Consider the following 20,983-nt stretch of genomic DNA (forward strand, 5'->3'; position numbering starts at 1 on the left):
TATGCGCATATGTAGGTATATAAATTCACATACTTGTATTTGCATATGCCTTCTTCCTGTGTGCATGGTAATGAACCATTTCCCTGTTGAGAATAGGAGATGATAGGAAAAGTAGGAAATGAAAGGGGGTGTTTCGAGTGTAAAGTGTCTTGAAAAAGGCAAATCGATGATGTTGCCTCTTAGTGTTGTTGACTTATTAACGTCTGATGCACAATCGAAATTGAAGATATCTTTCATGAATTTGATAAATGTTTCGTCATTTTTCACGTTTGTGTAAATGTAGCTTGACCTATTCCATTGCAATTCAATTTACCTCCTCCTCTATATCCATACAAAATATCTATCAAACAAATAAAATTAAAACTTTATTTTGAAAATTGCGGCCATTTCATCAATATTTTCTAATGACGTTGTCACGTCAAACTATCGTCAGTAAACCGACTTTACAGGCAACCTCTCTTTGCTTAAAATTCATATTTATATGTATACATACACATTTGTAAAAACAGATGCACGTATGTGTATAAATCATCTATTAAAATACTTATAATTATTAAAATTAAAATAATTTTTTGAAATTATCGTTGCTGTTTGGAAGTAAGATGACATCACATGACAAAGACGGCTTCCTGCAGCCCTTACAAAGTAAGCGAGCAAGAAGGACATACTGCCAGGCGTTTCTGAAGCGCTTGAAGACAGCTCCTTCTCAAAAGCATTCTCGTACAAGCGCTGGCATAATGACTTGCAATAACACCTTCCATAAGATGTTCCGTCGCAAGCGAAAATGCAATGCCTTGCGTTTTGGCTTATTTCATATAAAAAATAATTAAGGAAATCATGCAGATGGTAAGGCCCTCCCGATTCCAAAGAAGAGCTTCTGTAATCGCTTTTCACTCCTTCTTTTTTCTACTGGGTCGTCATACGCATACATACATACATACATATTAGGGCGGGTCGATTTAAAAATCGCTCATTGCTCTGTGAAAATCGTATTTTAGGGATCAAAATAAGAAACTTTGCCGAAGGAACCATACCTCTAAAACGAATTCTGATGCCCCCCAATTTGGGTCGAATGAAAAATCCCACTTTGACCCATTTAGAGTGCTCCAATCGAGTCCAAATGTATGACCGACCCCCACTAACTTTGGACGGCCGATCCACCCATGCCAGTGGCACACCCCCTGGAACTCCCCTGGGGGGTTCCCCATACAATCATTTCAAAATATCACCATTTTTGGCCTTTACATGAGAAAAGAAACTAAAAAGTTCGACCCAAATTGGGGGACATCAGAATTCGTTTTAGAGGTATGATTCCCTCGGCAAAGTTTCTTATTTTGATCCCTAGAATATGATTTTCACAGAGCAATGGGCGATTTTTTTGCCTCCCAACAAATCGACCCGGCCTAATACATATGCATGTATCATACTACTTTGGCTCACAATGCAGTAACAGAAACAAACGCACCGCGTATTTATCCTGCGCACATATATGACTCGACATCAATTCACGGCGTCAATTTAAAAAAAAAAAATACTAGTCTAACGGTTAGACGCGATACAAAATCCTTCCGTAAAACAAACTGAGAGAGAATGAGACGAAAGCAGCATTAGGAGCGGGATAATTATAGGTTCATTATAATATTGCTATAACGTTCATATTTTATTTTCTTCATTTTATTATTATTCATCCTCAATGTTTTCAATTTCAACAAATGATACGAGTGGCTTATGATAGCTAAAATATGATACAAATGCTTTGGTTTCGATGTTGTCAACATATCTTTGAAATACCGCGTCAATTGTTGTTTTTGATCGTGTTGTCGATTCAGTGCGATTGTTACACTTTTTAAATTGAATGTTGTATTGAGAAAGTCAATTAAAGGAACCGCTGTGTCCAATGCAAAATTTACGTTAAAATCGCCACTTAAAACCATTGGAACTTTATCGTATCTTTTCTAAGTATCCGCGATACTTCTGGTGTATACTTTATTAAATTCTCGTGAATGGACTCCGTGATGCTATTTATTGATTGATTCGGTGAAATATAAATTGCCACAATTAAAACTGTTTTTCCATTGCTCAATTTGGTTTCGTATGCACATATTTCTCCCACTTTAGAGAGCTAAACAGACAGTGATTCTAGTTGCTGTGCATTCAGATCTATCTGTGGAGTTACAATACGAGCACCGTCATTTTGATTGTGGTATATTGCAACAGGCAGGCAATGGCAAACCTCCGAGTGTATTTCTGCCATGAAAAAGCTCCTCATAAAAATATCTGCCGTTCGGAGTCGGCTTGAAACTGTAGGTCCCTCCATTTGTGGAACAACATCAAGACGCACACCACAAATAGGAGGAGGAGCTCGGCCAAACACCTAACAGAAGTGTACGCGCCAATTATTTATTTATTATTTATATTGCAACACCGCCTGCAATTGCGGTAAATATTTAAAAATGAAAATATTTACGAATATAAAAATACGGACGCAATACAGCACACGCGGTTGCTATTATGAGCGTCGTAACGCGTATATTACACAGACGCACTAACGTACACACAAACATTCGTAGGACGCTTGGTCTAAGCAAGTATTAGGTAGTGTAGTATAGGTATACATAATGCCTTCTCGCTCACCGTGGCTCCGTAATACGCAGGCGCGCACACATACGTACTAGCATACATACAAACATACAGACGTGTGACGCTTGAACTAAACACCAAAGCAAGTGATAGGCAGTGTAGTATACATACTACAATACTCACTATACTAGCGTGGCTCAGCAGTACGCAGCCACACACATATACGTATATCAACATATAACGTTTCGTAGTGTCGCTTTTTCGTTTCATCGAGTCTCAAATCACTCCCAACGATTCTAAAGAAGTTTTCACTTCAAAAACTAATTTCACTTAATTTTATTTTATTTATTTTTTAATCGTAAATAATTTTATAGATTTGCTTATCATTTCAAAAGTAAGAAAACGTAAAAATTTAATTGGCGAAATGTTGAGGTGAGAGATGTGTGATGCAAAACTCAGTGTGGTGTCTTTATCGTCGATGTTATAAAACGTTTACAAAACTCAATTGTATTAAAAATTCTTAACAGTAAAATTTGCGCCTTCTCATTTTATTCACATTCTCCGACTTAACATTCTCTGGTAAAACTAAATGCATGCCTCAATATACATTCATATCTATATGCCATCCATCCATTATATAATGAAAAAAAAAATCGATTTTGAGCCGAAGAACAAAATTGCCGATAAATCTTGAAAACAATTTTTTTCGGGCGAACAAAAAAATACGTGTCTCATTATTTTGACCAGAGAGCAACATATTTGAGTTACATCGAAATCGAAGAACATGTCCCGAATAGCCCGGTTGAATTGAAATGGAAAGCATCTATATTAGAATTTTTTTTTAAATTCCCATAACTTAGTCGAAAATGAACCGCTTTTAATCATTCGGGGTTCAAAATGATCGTCATTACTAACACGAATGACTTCGTGTAGAAACAATTGCAAAAAAGTAGTTGAACATTTTTTATTTTCCAAAAAACAAAAAGTGCGAAACAGGTTTTGTAATCAAAAATTCATTACTCAAAAACAACTCATTTTAGCTACTGGGCATTCAGCTCAATTGAAGTTTGAGGTGTCCTCTTGATTTGGAAAAAGTTATAAAAAAAAACAAAACACTTTTTGAAATATTGGATTTCGAAAAAATTTCAATTTTTTTTCGTTTTTGCTAAATAAAAAATTTGCAACTACTTTTTTGCAATTGTTTCTACATTAAGTCGCTCGTGTAAGTAATGACGATCATTTTGAACCCAGAATCATTAAAATCGGTTCATTTTTGACTAAGTTATGGGCATTTAAAAAAAAAAAATTTCTTATATAATTAAAAAAAATCGATTTTGAGCCGAAAAACAAAATTGCCGATAACTCTTGAAAAAGATTTTTTTCGGGCGAACAAAAAAATACGTGTCTCATTATTTTGACCAGAGAGTAACATATTTGAGTTACATCGAAACCGAAGAACATGACCCGAATAGCCCGGTTGAATTGAAATGGAAAGCATCTAAAAAATAAAATGGAATCTTCGAACGCGCATAAGAGGCATATTTTGTATTTTTTTTTATAAAAGTGGTAAAAATGCAACAACTGCTGCTGTAGGAATAAACACTGTTCACGGAGAGGATACCGTGAGTGTAAGGACTGCGCAAAAGTGGTTTTCATAATTTCGAAGTGGTAACTGCGACTTGGAGGACGCCCCACGCGTTGGTCGTCCTGAAGTCTTTAACTCCGACGCCTTGCTCGAACTCGTGGAAGCTAAGCCAAATTTGACAGTCGATATGATAGCCGCCGCCAAACTTAGCAGAGAGTGAATGTGTGTTCTCAGCTGCTGCAACGGCTTGAAAATAAAAGTTTTTCGAACCGTGTCGTTACTGGTGATGAAAAATGGATCTTTTACAATAATCCTGTTCGCAAACGCCAATGGTTAGATAAAGATGAAACACCAGAACCGACCCCTAGAGATGGCCTTCACCCCAAGAAGATTCTCCTGTCTATTTGGTGGGATATGGCCGGTATTGTTTATTATGAACTTCTGGAACCAAACCAGACGATAACTGCTGATTATTATTCCCATCAGCTTTCAAACCTGAATGAGGCACTTAACAAAAATCGACCGTCTTTAGTGAATAGATGCAAAGTTTTGTTTCACCACAACAACGCAAGATCTCATACCGCAAGGCAAACATAAGGCAAGCTGAACGAACACGGATCGGAGCTAATGCCGCATCCACCATACTCTCCGGATATTGCACTTTGGGAGTATCACCTTTTTCGTGGACTTCAATCCCATATGAGTAACAAGAACTACTCCTCAAAAGAAGCTATAAAAAGGGATATCGAAGCGTATTTTGGCTCTAAGGACAAACAATTTTTTGAGCAGGGAACTAAAAATTTGCCTAAACGTTGGGAAGACATTGTAAATAATGAAGGAAAATGTATTATTGATTAATAAATACTTTAAACATCTCTTTTATTAATTTTAAAACCACCTTTAAAAAACGCACGAACTTATGGACTGACCCGATATATTAAACTACAGGACAAAAACCTTTCGCATCATTCTTTGGGCGCAGAATATTTACCAATCCGGAACAATATCAAAAGGCACGGCAAGATAGTACTCGTATATGTTACAGACACTTAGACAATAGAAGTCCATTTAAAGATTATAACGTTGGGCAGACAGTTTAAGTTAACATGTTTAAGAAACATTTCGTTCATAAACTAACATAAAAAAATAATCAAGTAAAATGATAGCTCAACAGTTGTAATAGAAACCGATAAAATTGTCCAAAAAGGCTTTAAAAATAATTAAATGCAACGGGATCGTTTAAATCACATGCAGCATTGAATAAGACCGTTATGATAATGCAATAAGGAATACAGCGACTGTAATCAACGGAAAACTTCCACCACATACACGTTATCCCATCTTATCATCGTTAATAAAACCGTCAAAAATCTGCCCAGATGAATTAAAGTAAATAATAAAATTAAAAGGAGATCACAAGACTTTATAGATATACGTAGAAATAGGTTGCAGGGAACCCTGGCCTTATCGCCTACAACACATTTTCAGAAAAAATGAATGATGTACTTGACAATAATTACAAACTAATTATAATAGAAAAGTTTTTAAATAAAAAATCAATGAATTAATTAATTAAAAAATCAATGATAGCACAAGTTTTTTATAATAGCAGTCGTCTCTCGGCAGACCATGGTAAATCTCCGAGTGTATTTCTGCCATGAAAAGGCTTCTCATAAAAAATATTTGCCATTCGGAGTCGAAGGTCCACACGGGCACTCCACAGAGGGGCTTATTATCTCCACTTCTCTGTTATGCGTTATTACCAAATTACTCGGCAGAATACAAAGATCAGCCTGTGCAATAATGGTCGGTGCAATCAGGTCATGTCCTAGAGAGGCTCTCTGACACACGTTATTCCAATAGACCTACATATTAAGAAGACGACAACAATGAGAGCATTTAGGTTAAATGAAGCGGGTCGGTGGAAAGAAAAAACGTATGGTCATGCTAGTCTATTATTGCGACAAGTTCAGTTAATCTCGGTGAATACTGACTACATCGTCCCGACGGTAATATTCAATAGCAATTTTTCTACTCTTTTTCCGTCCAAGGAAGAATGGAATAAGGGATTCTCTCTAAAAATCTTCGACACTACAGTGAATACAGATGGCAGTAAAATGGACTGTGGTGTTGGAGCTGGTATATATTCTCACAAACTTAAAATTGAGAAATCTGTGCGTCTCCCTAATACCAGCAGTGTTTTCCAGGCGGAAGTACTGGCAATTGGGGAAGCCTGTAGGCTACTAATCACAGATTTATCTTTTAAGGGCAATATCGCTATTGTTTCGGATAGCCAAGCTGCAATCCAGACACTGGGTTCGGTTACCACAACCTCTAAAGTGGTGGAACAAAGTAGGAATAGCTTCACCACCTTGAGTAAAAACCACAAAGCTACCTAAATCTGGGTCCCGGGCAATCGGAACATTGAAGGCAATGAAAAAGCGGATGAACTGACAAGAGGGGGATCTGCCATGAATAACGCTCTTGCAGAATCGATATTCACACCATTAGGTGCAGTCAAGAATTACCCAAAAATACCTCCAAATCGCGAATTGTGGATGGAAAGACCAGACGAAGTGCAAAATTAGCAGAACGTTATTGCCCACCTACAACCTCAAGCAATCGTCGACATTAATAAGCACGGAAGTTATAACTGGCTTTTGGTCTATCGGAGAACAAGCAGCCAAAAAGGGTTGCTCACAATACATACTGTTAGAGTTGTAAACAACCGGGGAAAAAGGAAACAATCTTCTTTTTCCTCTGTAAATGCCCTGGAAGGACAGAATGTTAACCCTGGGCCAACCGCTGTTCGAGAATCTCGAACAACTGTCTGGCTTAGACGTCAACAATCTAATAAGGCTCTTAAACCGCACAGACTGCATATAGTCATGATGTAAATAACCGTTAAAAAAAATGGTGCGGAAGCGCTGGTTGGACTCTGGAAGAATCACCACTTTAACCAACCAACCAACGGAGTCGATTTAAAACTATAGATGCCTTCATTTATGGAAAAGTGTTAAGACGAACGCCACAAAGTGGAAGGGGAGCTTGGCGAAACACCCTAACAGGGTGTAAGCGCCAATTATATATATGTACAGTGTACTCTCTCCTAACGGACACCTCTTTTAAATGGACACCTCCTATAAGCGGACAGTTTTTTCAAACAATTCTTAAGGGTTTTTGAAAAATTTTCCCTCTTATGAGAGGACAGGACGCGGACACTTGTTCTCCACCCCAAAGGGTATTTTAATTCCTCACAACCAGATAGCCTACAACATTGGTTTTACGTTTACTCTCTACCATATTCGTACAGCTTTTGCTTATTCAATAACACTTGTATGTATAAAAGGGAATCCCCTAAATACGAAGAACTTGTTTTAATGCAGTCAAAACATAAATATGTATTTACATACATATACTCGTAGTTTCTTATTGTATGCATACGTGAATCGCAATGCTTGAGCAGTGTTGAGTTAAAAGACAAAGTTAATGTCATTGAAATTCATAAAAGTGAAAAAACTTAGGGTACGCGAGATGGCGAAGAAATGTGAGATCATCATCGACTTTATTTCCGCGGATCACCGGTCATAAATCAACTTTAATAAAGCTGATTGGACCAGATTCGAGGAATTTACTGAGGACGTTTGCCGCTCTCCCTATTCCCACCTATGTGCACGCAGGCGAACGCGCATTCCGTAAGGTGATCACAGCTGCCGCGGCTCGCTTCATACCTGCTGGAAGGATCCGGGACATACGTCCTAACTAATTTCCCAGCTGAAGCAGCTGTTGTGGAAAGTGATCACCTTCGCCAGGCTGATCCCGGGGATCTTCGCATAAAGGATCTCAATTTGGAGATCCGGCACCTGGTAACCAACCAAGCGGACCAAATGGGAGGAGCACTTGAAGTCCTGCAACTTCCCCTCTGGTGTGCGCAAGCTCTGGTCCACCGTAAGGCTCCTGTCGAACCCGACGAAGCACAACGACAAGGTGGATATAACCTTCAACGGTTGTACTTCGTCGGATCCGAAGATATGCGCGAGCTATTTTAACCGACTTTTTACACTGCATCCTCCGGCCGACAGATCCAAGCCTAGTGCCACCAGAAGGCTGCACAAACTGAAGTAAAACAGTGCGCCACTTGCTTTCTCCAGTGATGAGGCTCAAGAGGCTATCAACCATATGAAACCATCCAAAGGCATTGGCCCTGACGGACTAAACATGCTGATGTTGAAAAAGCGGGGCCCATTGGGAGTAGAATACTTCACTGGGGTCTTCAATATGTCTATGGCCACTATCATTATTCCTGACAAGTGGAAATCAGGGGGAGTGGTCCCACTACTGAAACCTGGGAAACCCCCCAACCAAGGGGATTCTTATAGTCCGATAACTCTCCTTTTCCCAGTAGTGAAGACTATTGAAGCCCTTCTACTCTCACTCTTTACTCCACCTCGCCTGCCTTTCTTCACTGCGAGGAACTTACAACTAACCCCAACGAAATCCGCGGCGACCTGGACAAAGGGGGTCAAGCTGCAACTTAAGGTGAAAGTCGATGATACACTTATTCCGACTGTAAACAGCTCCAAAATATTGGAAGTTACCTTCGACAGCTTGCTCTCCTTCTCAGCGCACACAACCGCTATTGCCACTAAAGTAAAGAATCGCAACAAGGTCTTCAAATCTCTTGCCGGCAGCACTTGGGGCAAAGACAAAGAAATGTTGCCATCGACTTTCAAGGCAATAGGCCGACCGGTTCTAAGCTATGCTGCGCCTGTCTGGTCGCCTGGAACGACTGATTCGCAGTGGACGAAGTTACAGACCTGCCGAAACACTGCCATAAGGACCGCGACAGGATGTCTACTGATGTCCCCAAAACAACATCCTCACGACGAGGCCCATATGCTACCTGTGAGGGAGCATAACAAATTGCTCAGCAAGCAGTTCCTGCTAGGGTGATACGGCAGGTCTCACCCATGCAGACACTTGCTTGAGCCTGAGCCACCTCCCAGGCATGTCAGGAGGCATTTACTTCATTACGCGGACGAGATCCAGGATAAAACAGACCGACAGCTACTGGATCGGACAGTGTACAGACAGACAATCAACGACATTAATCGGGATACCCTTACCACCTTCTTAAGCTCCCTACCCCCGAATGCCGTTATCGGAGTCCTACCACTACCCCTCGCAGACGAAGAGCTCCAACTTCCCCGAGAGTCCCGCGTAACCTTTGCACAACTACGTTCTGGATACTGTAGCAGGTTAAACTCCTACTTATCCAGAATCAACCCCAACAGACTAAACATATGTCCGGCATGTGAAGGCACCCTGCACGACACTAACCACCTTTTCACATGCCCCATCAAGCCCACTCATCTAAACAGCATGTTTCCTGGGCCTACCTTTAGATGTGCTGGACGAAGACGACCGGTGATTACACTACACTGTAGGGCAAAGTTACTGCTACAACAACAACACCAACAAGATCATCAAAAACAAAGACCAAATTTTACGTTTGTGGAACACTGATATCAATTCGGAGAGAAAAACAAGTCTGCTAAAGCCCAAAAGTCTTAATATTGATAAATTGTTCTACGAATAGTTTGTGAAGACATGAAAAAATGCATTTCCTTGTCAGGCTCATTTATAAATAACAACGCTAAAGAAATTTCAGTGAGACTCAATTACGAGAATTTTAGTGCGTCATCCAATAAGATGATGTCAAAAGTTTTACCGAAAAGGTACCATAACATTTATAATGCAGATGAGACTGGCATTACCCGATAAAACATTTGCGTTAAAAGATGAAAAATGCACAGGTGGAAAAATGGCTAAAGACAAGCTCACTGTTTTACACTGCGTCAACATGGCTGGTGAAAGAGAACGCTTTTTGTTATTGGGAAATCTGCAAGACCTCGCACATTTCGCAGTATAAATTTCGCTTGGATGACGTTTGACTTGATGATAGATTTTCTCGTGCAGTTCGATAGAAAAATGCAATTTCGATAGCAGAGCGTCGTTTTATTTCTAGATAATGCGGCTTCCCATCCTCGCGATCTAAAATTGAAAAATTTTAAAGTTATTTTTCTCCTCGCAAGCACAACAGCATTTTGTAAGCCCCTTGACCAAGACTTTATAAAAAGCTTTAAGTTCATGTATACTTGTAAGTTTTTGAAACACATTTTGTTTCGGATGGAAGGGACAAATTCTGCTATGGAGTTGTCAAAATCAATCAATTTATTAGATTTTGTTTATTTCATACACAAAGCGTGGGAGCAAGTGAGGTCACAGGCTCATTAAAGCTGGGTTTGGGAAAACAAATATGACCAATAACGATTTAGACCGCAGAAGATGAGCTTCCGCTAGGAACGTCCAGGAAAAGTCAAAGGTGTCCATTTTGGATATTCCAAAATATTTGATTTTTTTTGCATAAGAAGGACTCCCTATAGGCTTATACACCCCGAAAGAAGCTAGTTCTGTCCAAGGATTTAAAAAAGCGCTTAGAATACACAAAGTGCTACATAAACAAGCCTCCAGAATTTTGGAAATCAGATGAGTCCAAATTTAACATTTTTGTATCAGGTGGTTGACGTTTCGTTTGGAGAAGAGAGGGTACAGTACTAGGGCCAGCCAATGTCGTCAGAACCGTCAAGCATGGTGGCGGTAGCGTGATGGTATGGGATGTAATGACAGCAAGCGGAGCTGGCTCGTTTCAGTTTATTGAGGGAATTATGAACAAAATGGATTACCTTAACATCCTAAAACGAAATATTCCTCAACCTTGAAAAACTGAATTTGCTAGCTCATAGCGTTTTCCTGGATGGCAACGACCCCAAGCACACTCCTTCGATTATCAAGGAATGGTTGCTGTACTATACGAAATCAGTGCTTCCACATCCGCCTCAGAGTCCAGATTTAAATAACAGCATGATTTATGGGAAAAGGCGGCTAAACGTTGCTATTCAGGAAATCTGAAACTATATCAGAAGAAGTAACTTCAAATTGGGAACTTCTATGAATAGACGATTAAAGGCTGCAATAAAAGCAAAAAGTCATCACGCAAAATATTAAAACAAAATTTAACCCAAGGATAGGGCCACCAAAACTAAGAAATGTGCCAGTTTTTTTGTTAATTAAATAAATATTGTAATTAAACTTTATTTTTTTATAAAAATTGGTACAATTTTAATAACAAGTTTTCATGGAAAATTGTAGATTTTGACCTTTTACCTTTTTTTGTTAATATATATTACTATTACAAAGACGACAAGAGCAAATTTTATTTTGTAAAAATTATTATGTGTCCCATCTAGAAACTGATAAAACCTCGGCTAAAATGGAAGAAAAGACAGATCCGTCAGGATCTTCACCAGGTATAGACATGAGAGTGATGATTGTTGCAATGTCACAAATAGCCTCAGGAATGTCATGGCCAATATCACAAATATAATTGTAAATGTTGTCGCAGGCTTTGCAAATGGAATCGAAAATGTCCAAAATATCATCGTAAATGCCATCACGGTCTTTGCAAATGAAATCGAAAATGTCAGAAATATCAGCGAAAATGTCATCGCAGATGTCAAATTTGTCAACCGAGTTATCGTCAAAGATAAATGCGAACTGCAGAAACAGGATACGCGTGCATCCAAGTTAGAAGCAGAGAGTACACACATGACGTCGCAACTTGAAATGATTGAGACTGAAGTGATGTAGTAAAGACTCGCCCCTTCGACAGCACTATATAATGCCCTATTTAAGTATATAACAGCAGACAAAGTTGCTGCATTGGCGCTCCAGAGGCCGAAAGAAGTAACTATGAAAATCTGATGGCAGCAATAGAGAGATGTTACGGGAGTCACCACAAGCAGCAAGTTTTTCAGAGGGAACAGACGAATCGCTCTTAGAGAACAAATGGGAGCTTGCAGGAATACGCGACAAAGATTGAGCGTGTTTGTTGCACTGACACAGGGTACATCAGATCTTTAGAGCAGGATAGGGCACAAAGTCCCGTGGATTGAAGTTGAAGAGTTTAACTCGGTGGAGTAATAAGGGAGTCGTTTCCATAATTTAAACGTCCCAAAAACTTGATTTTGAAATGTTACAGCTGCGGTGAGACCGAATATATGGCACGTAATTGGAGTATACCACGCAGATAACCCAAGAAGAATTCAGGCGGAAGGAAGCGAAGCACTAAGAATGATAATAGCGCTCTCGATTAAACGAACCAGCTCTAAGAGGCGAGAATTGGTTTCCACAAATGAATGACCCACAATCTCTGTCTCGCAAATTGGACAGACTTGACGATAAGGGGAATTGTAAATGGTCGATCCCAGGTCTGGAAACAGGTGCAACGAGCTCGATCATCCGGTCAGATTTGGTAATGTGGAGCCACTGGTTGGCTTCAAGCTCCCGACAGCTACAGGAAAGAGAGTTACGATTTCCGGAAAGGTAGTTAGCGAAGTCGTTATTGGAGCGTTGACAGTAGTTTACACATTTTTACCGGCTGAAATCACGCATGAAGTAATAATTGACGTAGATTTCATGCAGCTGTACAGATTTATTTCGAATTTGGTTAAAAAGGTTCTGTCGCGTCAGAATGTGGAGATACCGCTGAGCACCGGATACAAGCTAAGTGTGCAGTCCAGAAAGGTAGCTTTAAATCACCGTCAACGGATTCCGCCAAAATCTGAAGCAGCCATACCGGCTAATATGGAAGGAGGCGGTGGGACAGGCGAAGTGTGGGTCTGCTAAGGAGACGGCAAACATAATCGCGGGAAGAACACTAGCGAAGTCGAGAAACGACACGAGGGCTACCTTAAGGGTAATAAATGATTTGAAGTTACCAGTTATTTTGGATACAGGACCTATTATTGGGAAATGTCGGGCTATGGAGGCCATAGTAATCTTCCAATTTCATAAGGACTCGGTTGCAAGAAGTAAGAAGCTAAAGAGGACGAAAGCTGAGATATTGCTTTAGAGAACCACGTCTACCTATAGCCATTGTCAAAACATGGAATAGATACAGGAGTTGCAAAGCCAATTGGTCAAGTTCCGCGTCGAGTTCCACCAGCAAAGTGCGCAGAAGCAAATTAAATAATCCAAGAAATGCAGCAAAGTTGAGCAATTGAATCATCAATAAGCCTGCGACGCTTACCGGTAGTGCTGGCTAAAAAGAAAGATGAGAGCACCCAATTTTGTATGGATTATAGAAAGTTGAATGAAGTCACGAAAAAGGACAATTACCCACTATCACGAATAGATGACACTATCGGTACTTTATCCGGCGCGAAATGGTCTTCCACGCTTGATTTAAAAAGTGGTTACAGGCAAGTGGAAATCGAGGATTGCGATCGTGAAAAGGCAGCGTTCAGCATAGGAGATGGAGTGTGGGTTGTGGCAGTTTCCTGTGATGCCTTTTGGATTATGCAACGCACCAGGAACCTTTGAGCGCCTGAAGGCGCATGTGCTGAGGGAACTCCACTGGAAAACGTGTTTGGTCTATCTGGATGACACCATCATCATAAGTAAACATGTTAGCGACTATCTGAATTAGGAAGAAGTTCTTCCGTGCATCACCTCCACGGAAGTACGGCAGTAACCGTAAAATATTAGCCCCGAAAAAGAAATTCGCCCTAAGTACGAAGTTTCTTAACACAGTGTATGTATTATTACCGTCATTTTGTTCCAGGATTCGCAAATTTTGCGCGGAGTCTCCCCAATGTCACCAAGGTGAATTGCATTTGAAAGAGCTTCTTTGGACTGCGCCTATGTTAGCGTATCCGGTCGCGGGAGAAAAGTTCGTTGTGGATACAGATGCTAACGCATGCCGAATAGGTCGCGTTCTGTCACAGACCATCAATGGGCACTATCTCGGCGACCTTGTGCTTTAGAGTATAAGTATTGTTCAAAAGTCGAGAGATCTGAGGGGATAGTTGGTATCAGACTAATGCAGTTGCAACCCGATGATCAGTGGGAGCCAAGTGTAATAAAAAGAGGTCACTTTAATAACTTGGAAAATATCATGGAAGCGAAAGAAACTGGGGAAATACCATCTAAGAACGAAATGACAAATCTCCCGAAGAGATTGACCTCATTTGGATCGTAGAGTAATTACTATTGCGCGGATGAGATACTAAAACTAAAACATGAGTTCGCCTTGACACTAGATGGCGAGACATTATTCGCCAGAAGCTACGAGCTGCCAGATCTAGAAATTACTATAGTTATTTAGCACATGTAGATACATATATAAGCAGAGGTGCATTCGTATAGGGCATTCAGTCTTAAGTTAAGAGCGTGAACGTGTAAACGAAAAGTATGTAATAAAGCAAGTAAATTGTGCTGCCGTTATTTTGTGACTTTTATCTGACAATCCAGGCATCAAACTCAGAGGAATTAGTGTGAGATATTTTATTTGGATTTGTAAAGATATTAATATATTAACAGGCCGCCGTCGTCGAATGGCTTGGTGCGAGACTACCATTTGGAACTGCGTAGGTTCGAATCTTCGTGCATGAAACACCAAACTGATAGAAAAAAGTTTTTTTAATAACTGTCGCCCTCGGCTCCCTATAAAAAACAATTTGCCCTTCGGAGTCAGCTTAAACTTGTAAGTCCCTCCATTTGTGGAACAACATCAAGATGCATACCACAAATATAAGGAGGAGCTCGGCCAAACTCCCAATTATATATTATATGTAAAGGGTTTTCCAATAACAGGTGTTATTGGTAAATGGATTGCGCTATCGAGAGATGATTAACAACTTTTTATGGCCGAAATTGGTATTGATCGGGACAACGTGTTTTTTAACAAGACGGCGCTACGTGCCACACAAGCAACGAAACCATTGATCTTGTACGTGAAAGGTTTCCGGACAGTGTTATCTCTCGAAGAGGTAATCAAAATTGGCCACCGAGATCTTGTGATTTAACACCTCGTGACTTTTTCTTTGGGGCCACGTGAAAGAGAAGGCCTACACCAACAGCCCAGGGTCAATTCAAGACCTCAAAGATGGAATTCGTGAGGCTATCGAGGACATAGGGCAGCCACTTTGCAATTCGGTTATGGAAAATTTCATGAAATGGATATTGTACTGTAAGCGTGGTCGTGATGGTCAATTGCCTGATGTTATTTTCCACTATTAACGGCATACCTTCCTCTTTATAATGAAATAAACATCCGATCATTTATATTTAACACCTCTTATTGGAAAACCCTATATATACGAATAGTACATAATATTAATAACAATATTGAAGATGTATTACTATACTCGAAAAAAATAATATATTGTACTTATATATTGGCCCTTTTGATTTCAGTTGTAACATGTTTTAGTGACATAATTTTTCCTTTTGTTTTCCGAATATAAAGCGTGATCAATTTAGAGGTATCCGATTTTAAATTGAAATAAAGCAACTGAAATTCAAATTGATTGGGCAATTTGTATTTTTTTTTGTATAGAACCATTTATGATATTTATTTTTTAAAGATGATCCCTTTCAAATGTTGGCCGCGACTCCGCCGTAATTCGGCCACCCGGAAACACCAATTTTGAATGACACGCTGGATGATTTCAGTTGGTATCTCGTTAAAACTTTAGTAATGTTTTCTTATAATGCCTCAATCGAAGCTGGTTTATCCACAAAGCACAAATACTTTACATAACCCCACAAATAAAAGTCCAAAGGTATGATATCACACGGTCTTGGTGGCCAATCCACTGGTGCGATACAAGAGATAAATTGCTCACCGAAACGACGACGCAGTAAACCCAATGATTCTTGTTTCACGGACTGTGTGGCAAGTATCACCGTCCTATTGGAATCAAATGTTGTGGATTTCCGGCACCAAAAGGCGTTTAGCATGGCACGAGAGCTCACGACTTTATCCGAAGCACTTGGCTCTACCGCTAAAGAAAAATCGAATTTTATACTTTTATTTTTACATCTTTTAAATATATGCATATAGTATAGTAAAATTGCAATAATAATATTTACAAGTTTTAAAGTAGCCTTTTGATCTGCATTAATCTGCCAATTGCTTTAAACATAAGTTCCTCTACCTCCAAAGCGTTGCCCTATTTTTTAAAAAACGGTTGAGTTCTAATATCGGGATTATAGTCTTTCAATGCTTCCATTACCAGTCATGCAAATCTTTTCTGTCATTTTATTCTAATTATGATCATGTTTCTATCGGGCAATTTATGAACGAAAGCTAAAATAAATCTATGAATAGTGGTCATAAGTATATACGAAGGCAATCAAATACGTGTCTATGTACCATAAATTTTATTAAGATATCTTGGAGTTGTTTTTATAATTAAAAAAATTTTTCAACGATTTTCTTGCATTTTTCTTCTCATTTCATATGCAAGTACATCACATTTGCTAAGAATTCTATTGATCACTTTTTTAGATAAGGTAAAGGTAATTTAGTTTTATGTGCTCATAATTTTCTAACACACCTCTATGACTATCCTCTATGCACGTTTTTTACCACATCCAAGATGTCTTCTTCACTCGTCATGTCTATTGCTATCTAAATGCACTTGGTAAATTTCATTTTAAGATTATCAGGTCCTATTTTTCGCTTTTTTATTTATCTTCTAAATAAATATGCTAAACAAATACTGTTATATACGTCCGATTCTGGTGTATGGATTGTACTGTATTTGATAAATAGAATTCCCTTGCCATGGTTTTGTTTGCTACTAGTTGAATTTGAGTTGTACGAGAATATTTGTTCAAAATTGAAACAGAAATAATGAAATTGTAGTTTTCCACATTAGAATGCGTGCTCTTGGATCCTTTATGGAATAGGGTCATTTTAACGTCTTGTGATCCGTTTAAATAAGAAATTCACGTTTGAATGAATATGGTTTGAAATGCTTCACCGCTCACACTATTCGTTTCTATTAACTTCTTTTCCTAAGCCGTTTAATTTGTTCGCTAGTCAAATTGTGTTTTATTATAGGGGGGCTATTATTCAGTAAATTTTGATAAATTAACGGCAAAAGCTAGTCAGGCCTAGAAAAGAGTAAACCTTCTTATCAGTTCCTGGTAACTTTATTCTTTGCATAATATCTATTCGGCTTAATGCGTAGCAAGCGCACTTTTCAGACCAAATGGCATACGCCCAAATTCATAATGTCGATTTGCACAAAAAAAAAGTTTTAGGTTTCAAAGAATGAATCTACGTTTTCTATAGGGAACTTATTACACTAGTTTACACCAAAAATGGTCCTCGACCAAAAGGCGTTTTTTAAACTAATTTGAAGTCGCTGAAACCAAAAAAGAATTTTATTTTTTTTCAAAAAACGGTTTCCGAGATATTCCCAAAAACCTGGTTTTTGGGCAATAGTGCAGTTATTACCTGGAATTTCGAAAACAGTGCGCGCCATTTCTTTGAAGTGCATAAATTTCGAAAGGCACTCATATAACCTACATGGCAATATATAATTCGTGCCAATGGAAGTCGTAGTTTTCGCAAAACAGCTGTTGAAAGTTTAAAAAAAACATTTTTGACGTTTTTTACTTAATTATCAAAGTTTATTAACTTTTTTCTGGAACAAACAATTTTGTTATATCGACATAAGATAGGTTTTCTGAAAGACAATTTGTCACCTACATTTTAAGTCTAAGTTTGTCCGAATCGACGAAAAATTGTCGAAGTTATGACCCATAAAGTCAACACGTGTGATTTTGCAGCTTTTGACTTGGCTATGTTTGAGGTCAAAAATACGCTTTTCCTCTCAAACTTCTTCTTTTATGTTGCACGGAAACTTCACGAAGTTGCATTTAGCAGTAGTCGCTCATCATTTCTTTATCCTAAAAGCCCTCATAACGCTTTTCAATCGTAGCAATATCTTGATGAAATTGCTCGCCTTGTTCATCACTTTCAGCCCCCAAATTCGGAGGAAAAAAATCCAAATGACTGTGAAGTAGGTGCATTTTTAACGACATACGAGCACCTGTTAACAAAAACAAAGTTAATTGTAAATTTTCCAATAATTTTCCAATCAATTTATATGATAAATATATTTTGAAGTATGTACGTTTTACAATACAACCAATAGTTTTAAAGTATTTCATCATTGTATGAATCAATTGACGGTCGCTGTTGCTCCTGTTATTTCCCAAGAATCCATGAACAACTTTTTGGAAACCTTCCCAGCTTTAGCTTCGGAACTGTGAAGGCATTGTTGTAATTCTGTGTCCGTAAACAATTTCTTTATCTGTGGACCGACGAATATCCCCGCTTTGATTTTCTCTGTTAACAATCTTGGGAACTTGGTTTTCAAGTATTTAAGGGCTGTGTTTTCCGGTTTTTTTGCCAAAGCTTTCACAAAATTCTTCATTAGCCCTCTGTCGTCGTGCACAAATTTATACTTGAAGAAATATGGCGCCACCGAAAAATATACACAGACGTACAATGTTCATACCTAGCTTTTATTTAGCTGGAATTGGTACAATGGGCAAATAAGCCTATTCTGCGACATACCTATATATATATTGTATCTATATACATATATAAAAATTCAATCGTTTTTCGGGTTGTGATGAACTTTACGGAGAATGGCTCAACCGATTTTAACCAAACTTTGCCACATTGAAGAGACACATGTGGAGAAGGTTTGTAACTATGTTTGGTTAAAATCTCCTTTACTTCTTCGTCAACACACAGTATACACGAGGCAGCGTTCTTTTTACGCGTGTGGCTGTGATTGTAAACGGTTGCATGGAGCGTACATTTTACTCACATATGTACAAATTAACGCAGCAGTATTTATGCCTAGATTTTCATTCCATTACATACATTTCAATGGAATGCAAACACACATACATATACATATATTCATACAGCAGTGGCTGCACGCCTGCATTCGCATAGAACAGAAACATACAAATTAGCAGGCACAGCTGTAGCTGACCGCATGCAATAATTAATCGAAACACAATGCTGCTGTGGCTAACTTAACACTTTGCTTAAATACTTCTTCTTTACACCCACACTTCGGGATAACCGAAGCAAAACCATCAGCTCAACGAACCTGAACAGGTCGTCACTAAAAAAGTACTTAAGCAAGGCCGTTTTCTTAGAATTTTACCAAAGGTTATCAGTAATAGTGCATAGTGAATGTAAGTGTTAAAACTAACAAGAAAGTGTTTTATTTGGTAAAGTGTTCAAGTGGAGCAGTTTCCAGACATCAACCAAAGAGATAAAAACAGTGCGTCAGAAATATTTAAGAGAAGAGATTGTTTTCACATTTTCCAACGATATTTTCACGAAAAATTTACAAAATATATATTAATTTTGCAAATGATTGATAACAAGTGAAACAGTGAATAAATGGTGTGCAAAATACACACAACAGAAATCGGCAAAAATAATTAATATTTTAGAAGTTTCTACTTAAGATATTTAAGAAAAGAGATTGTTTTAACACTTTCCGTAGATATTTTCAAGAAAAATTTCAAAAATATATATTATTTTTGATGATCATTTCCAATTTCTGTTCTGTGTAATTTTCATTTCAAAGCGTGCTCACAGTTCAATTATATTTTTAAAAGAGGGCGCTAACAGTGTGGTAATTTGAATTCCAGTTTAAAAACAAGAAAAGTAGCAATCAAGAGCTCAGAGTGACATAAAGAAGACCATTTTGATTCGGTAAAAGAAATGCCAAGAGGTAGAAGACATGCTAACATCGGACGTAATTCAGGTCACAATTGAAATGTGCAAAATCACAGACAAAATGAAAGTGAGGAAAATCATGCTGATAGATTCAGTCAACAAAGAGATCGTACTAGGTCACGTTCTCAAAATCGGCCAATAAATATCAATTCTGTAAATTTGAATGGTGCAGCATTTCAATATAATCCACAACGTGATTATTCATCTCACAAATACGTTGTCATTGGAAGTATGGATAAAATTTGCGGATTTTGTCAAGCATTGAAATTCAAAACTGAAACACCAGGCATGTGTTGCGCTGCATGAAAATTTCGTTTACCAGACATACAATTTCCGCCCGAACCATTAGCTACATTATTATCGGGAACATCACCCGATTCCAAACATTTTCTTGAAAAAATTCCCACATATAATTCATGTTTTCAAATGACATCTTTTGGTGCTGGAAAAATTATAACCGATAACTTTATGCCAATGTTCCAGGTTATACATAAACTTCAACGTTCAACAACATTCGCTGACACATCTAATGAATCATTAGATTTTATGGACACAAATTATGGCTTTTTTCAGATTCAAGGGAAAGCATATCACTTAATAGGTTCATTACTACCACTACCCGATCAAGAGTCAAAATTTTTGCAAATTTATTTCATTAATGACAACGATGATGAACTTGAAGCACGGTGTGCATTTACCAGAAATATAAACAGAGTCATTATGAGAGAGTTACAAGATTTATTACACACACTCAATGTTTTGGTGCAAAGTTTTAAAACAACAATCGAAAGATTGTCATCTGATAATCATAAAATTAAAATTGATGCAAATAAAACGCCTGCCGGCGAACACCGTGGAAGATACAATCAACGATCTTCAAGCAACGAGGTTGCAATTGTTATATCTGGAGATGAATTTCAACCAAGAGATATTGTTTTGCAAAGAATAAATGATACACTGCAACGTGTTAATGAAACGCATCGAAAATATGATGCATTACAATATCCTCTTATGTTCTGTCGTGGTGAAGATGGTTATTCGATTGATATAAATCAAATAAGTCCAGCAAATGGTCAAGAAACAAATACAACTGTAAGCGCAATGAATTATTATCGTAAATTATTTCA

Source organism: Anastrepha ludens, chromosome X, assembly GCF_028408465.1.
Source record: "Anastrepha ludens isolate Willacy chromosome X, idAnaLude1.1, whole genome shotgun sequence".
In the NCBI taxonomy this organism is placed as follows: domain Eukaryota; kingdom Metazoa; phylum Arthropoda; class Insecta; order Diptera; family Tephritidae; genus Anastrepha; species Anastrepha ludens.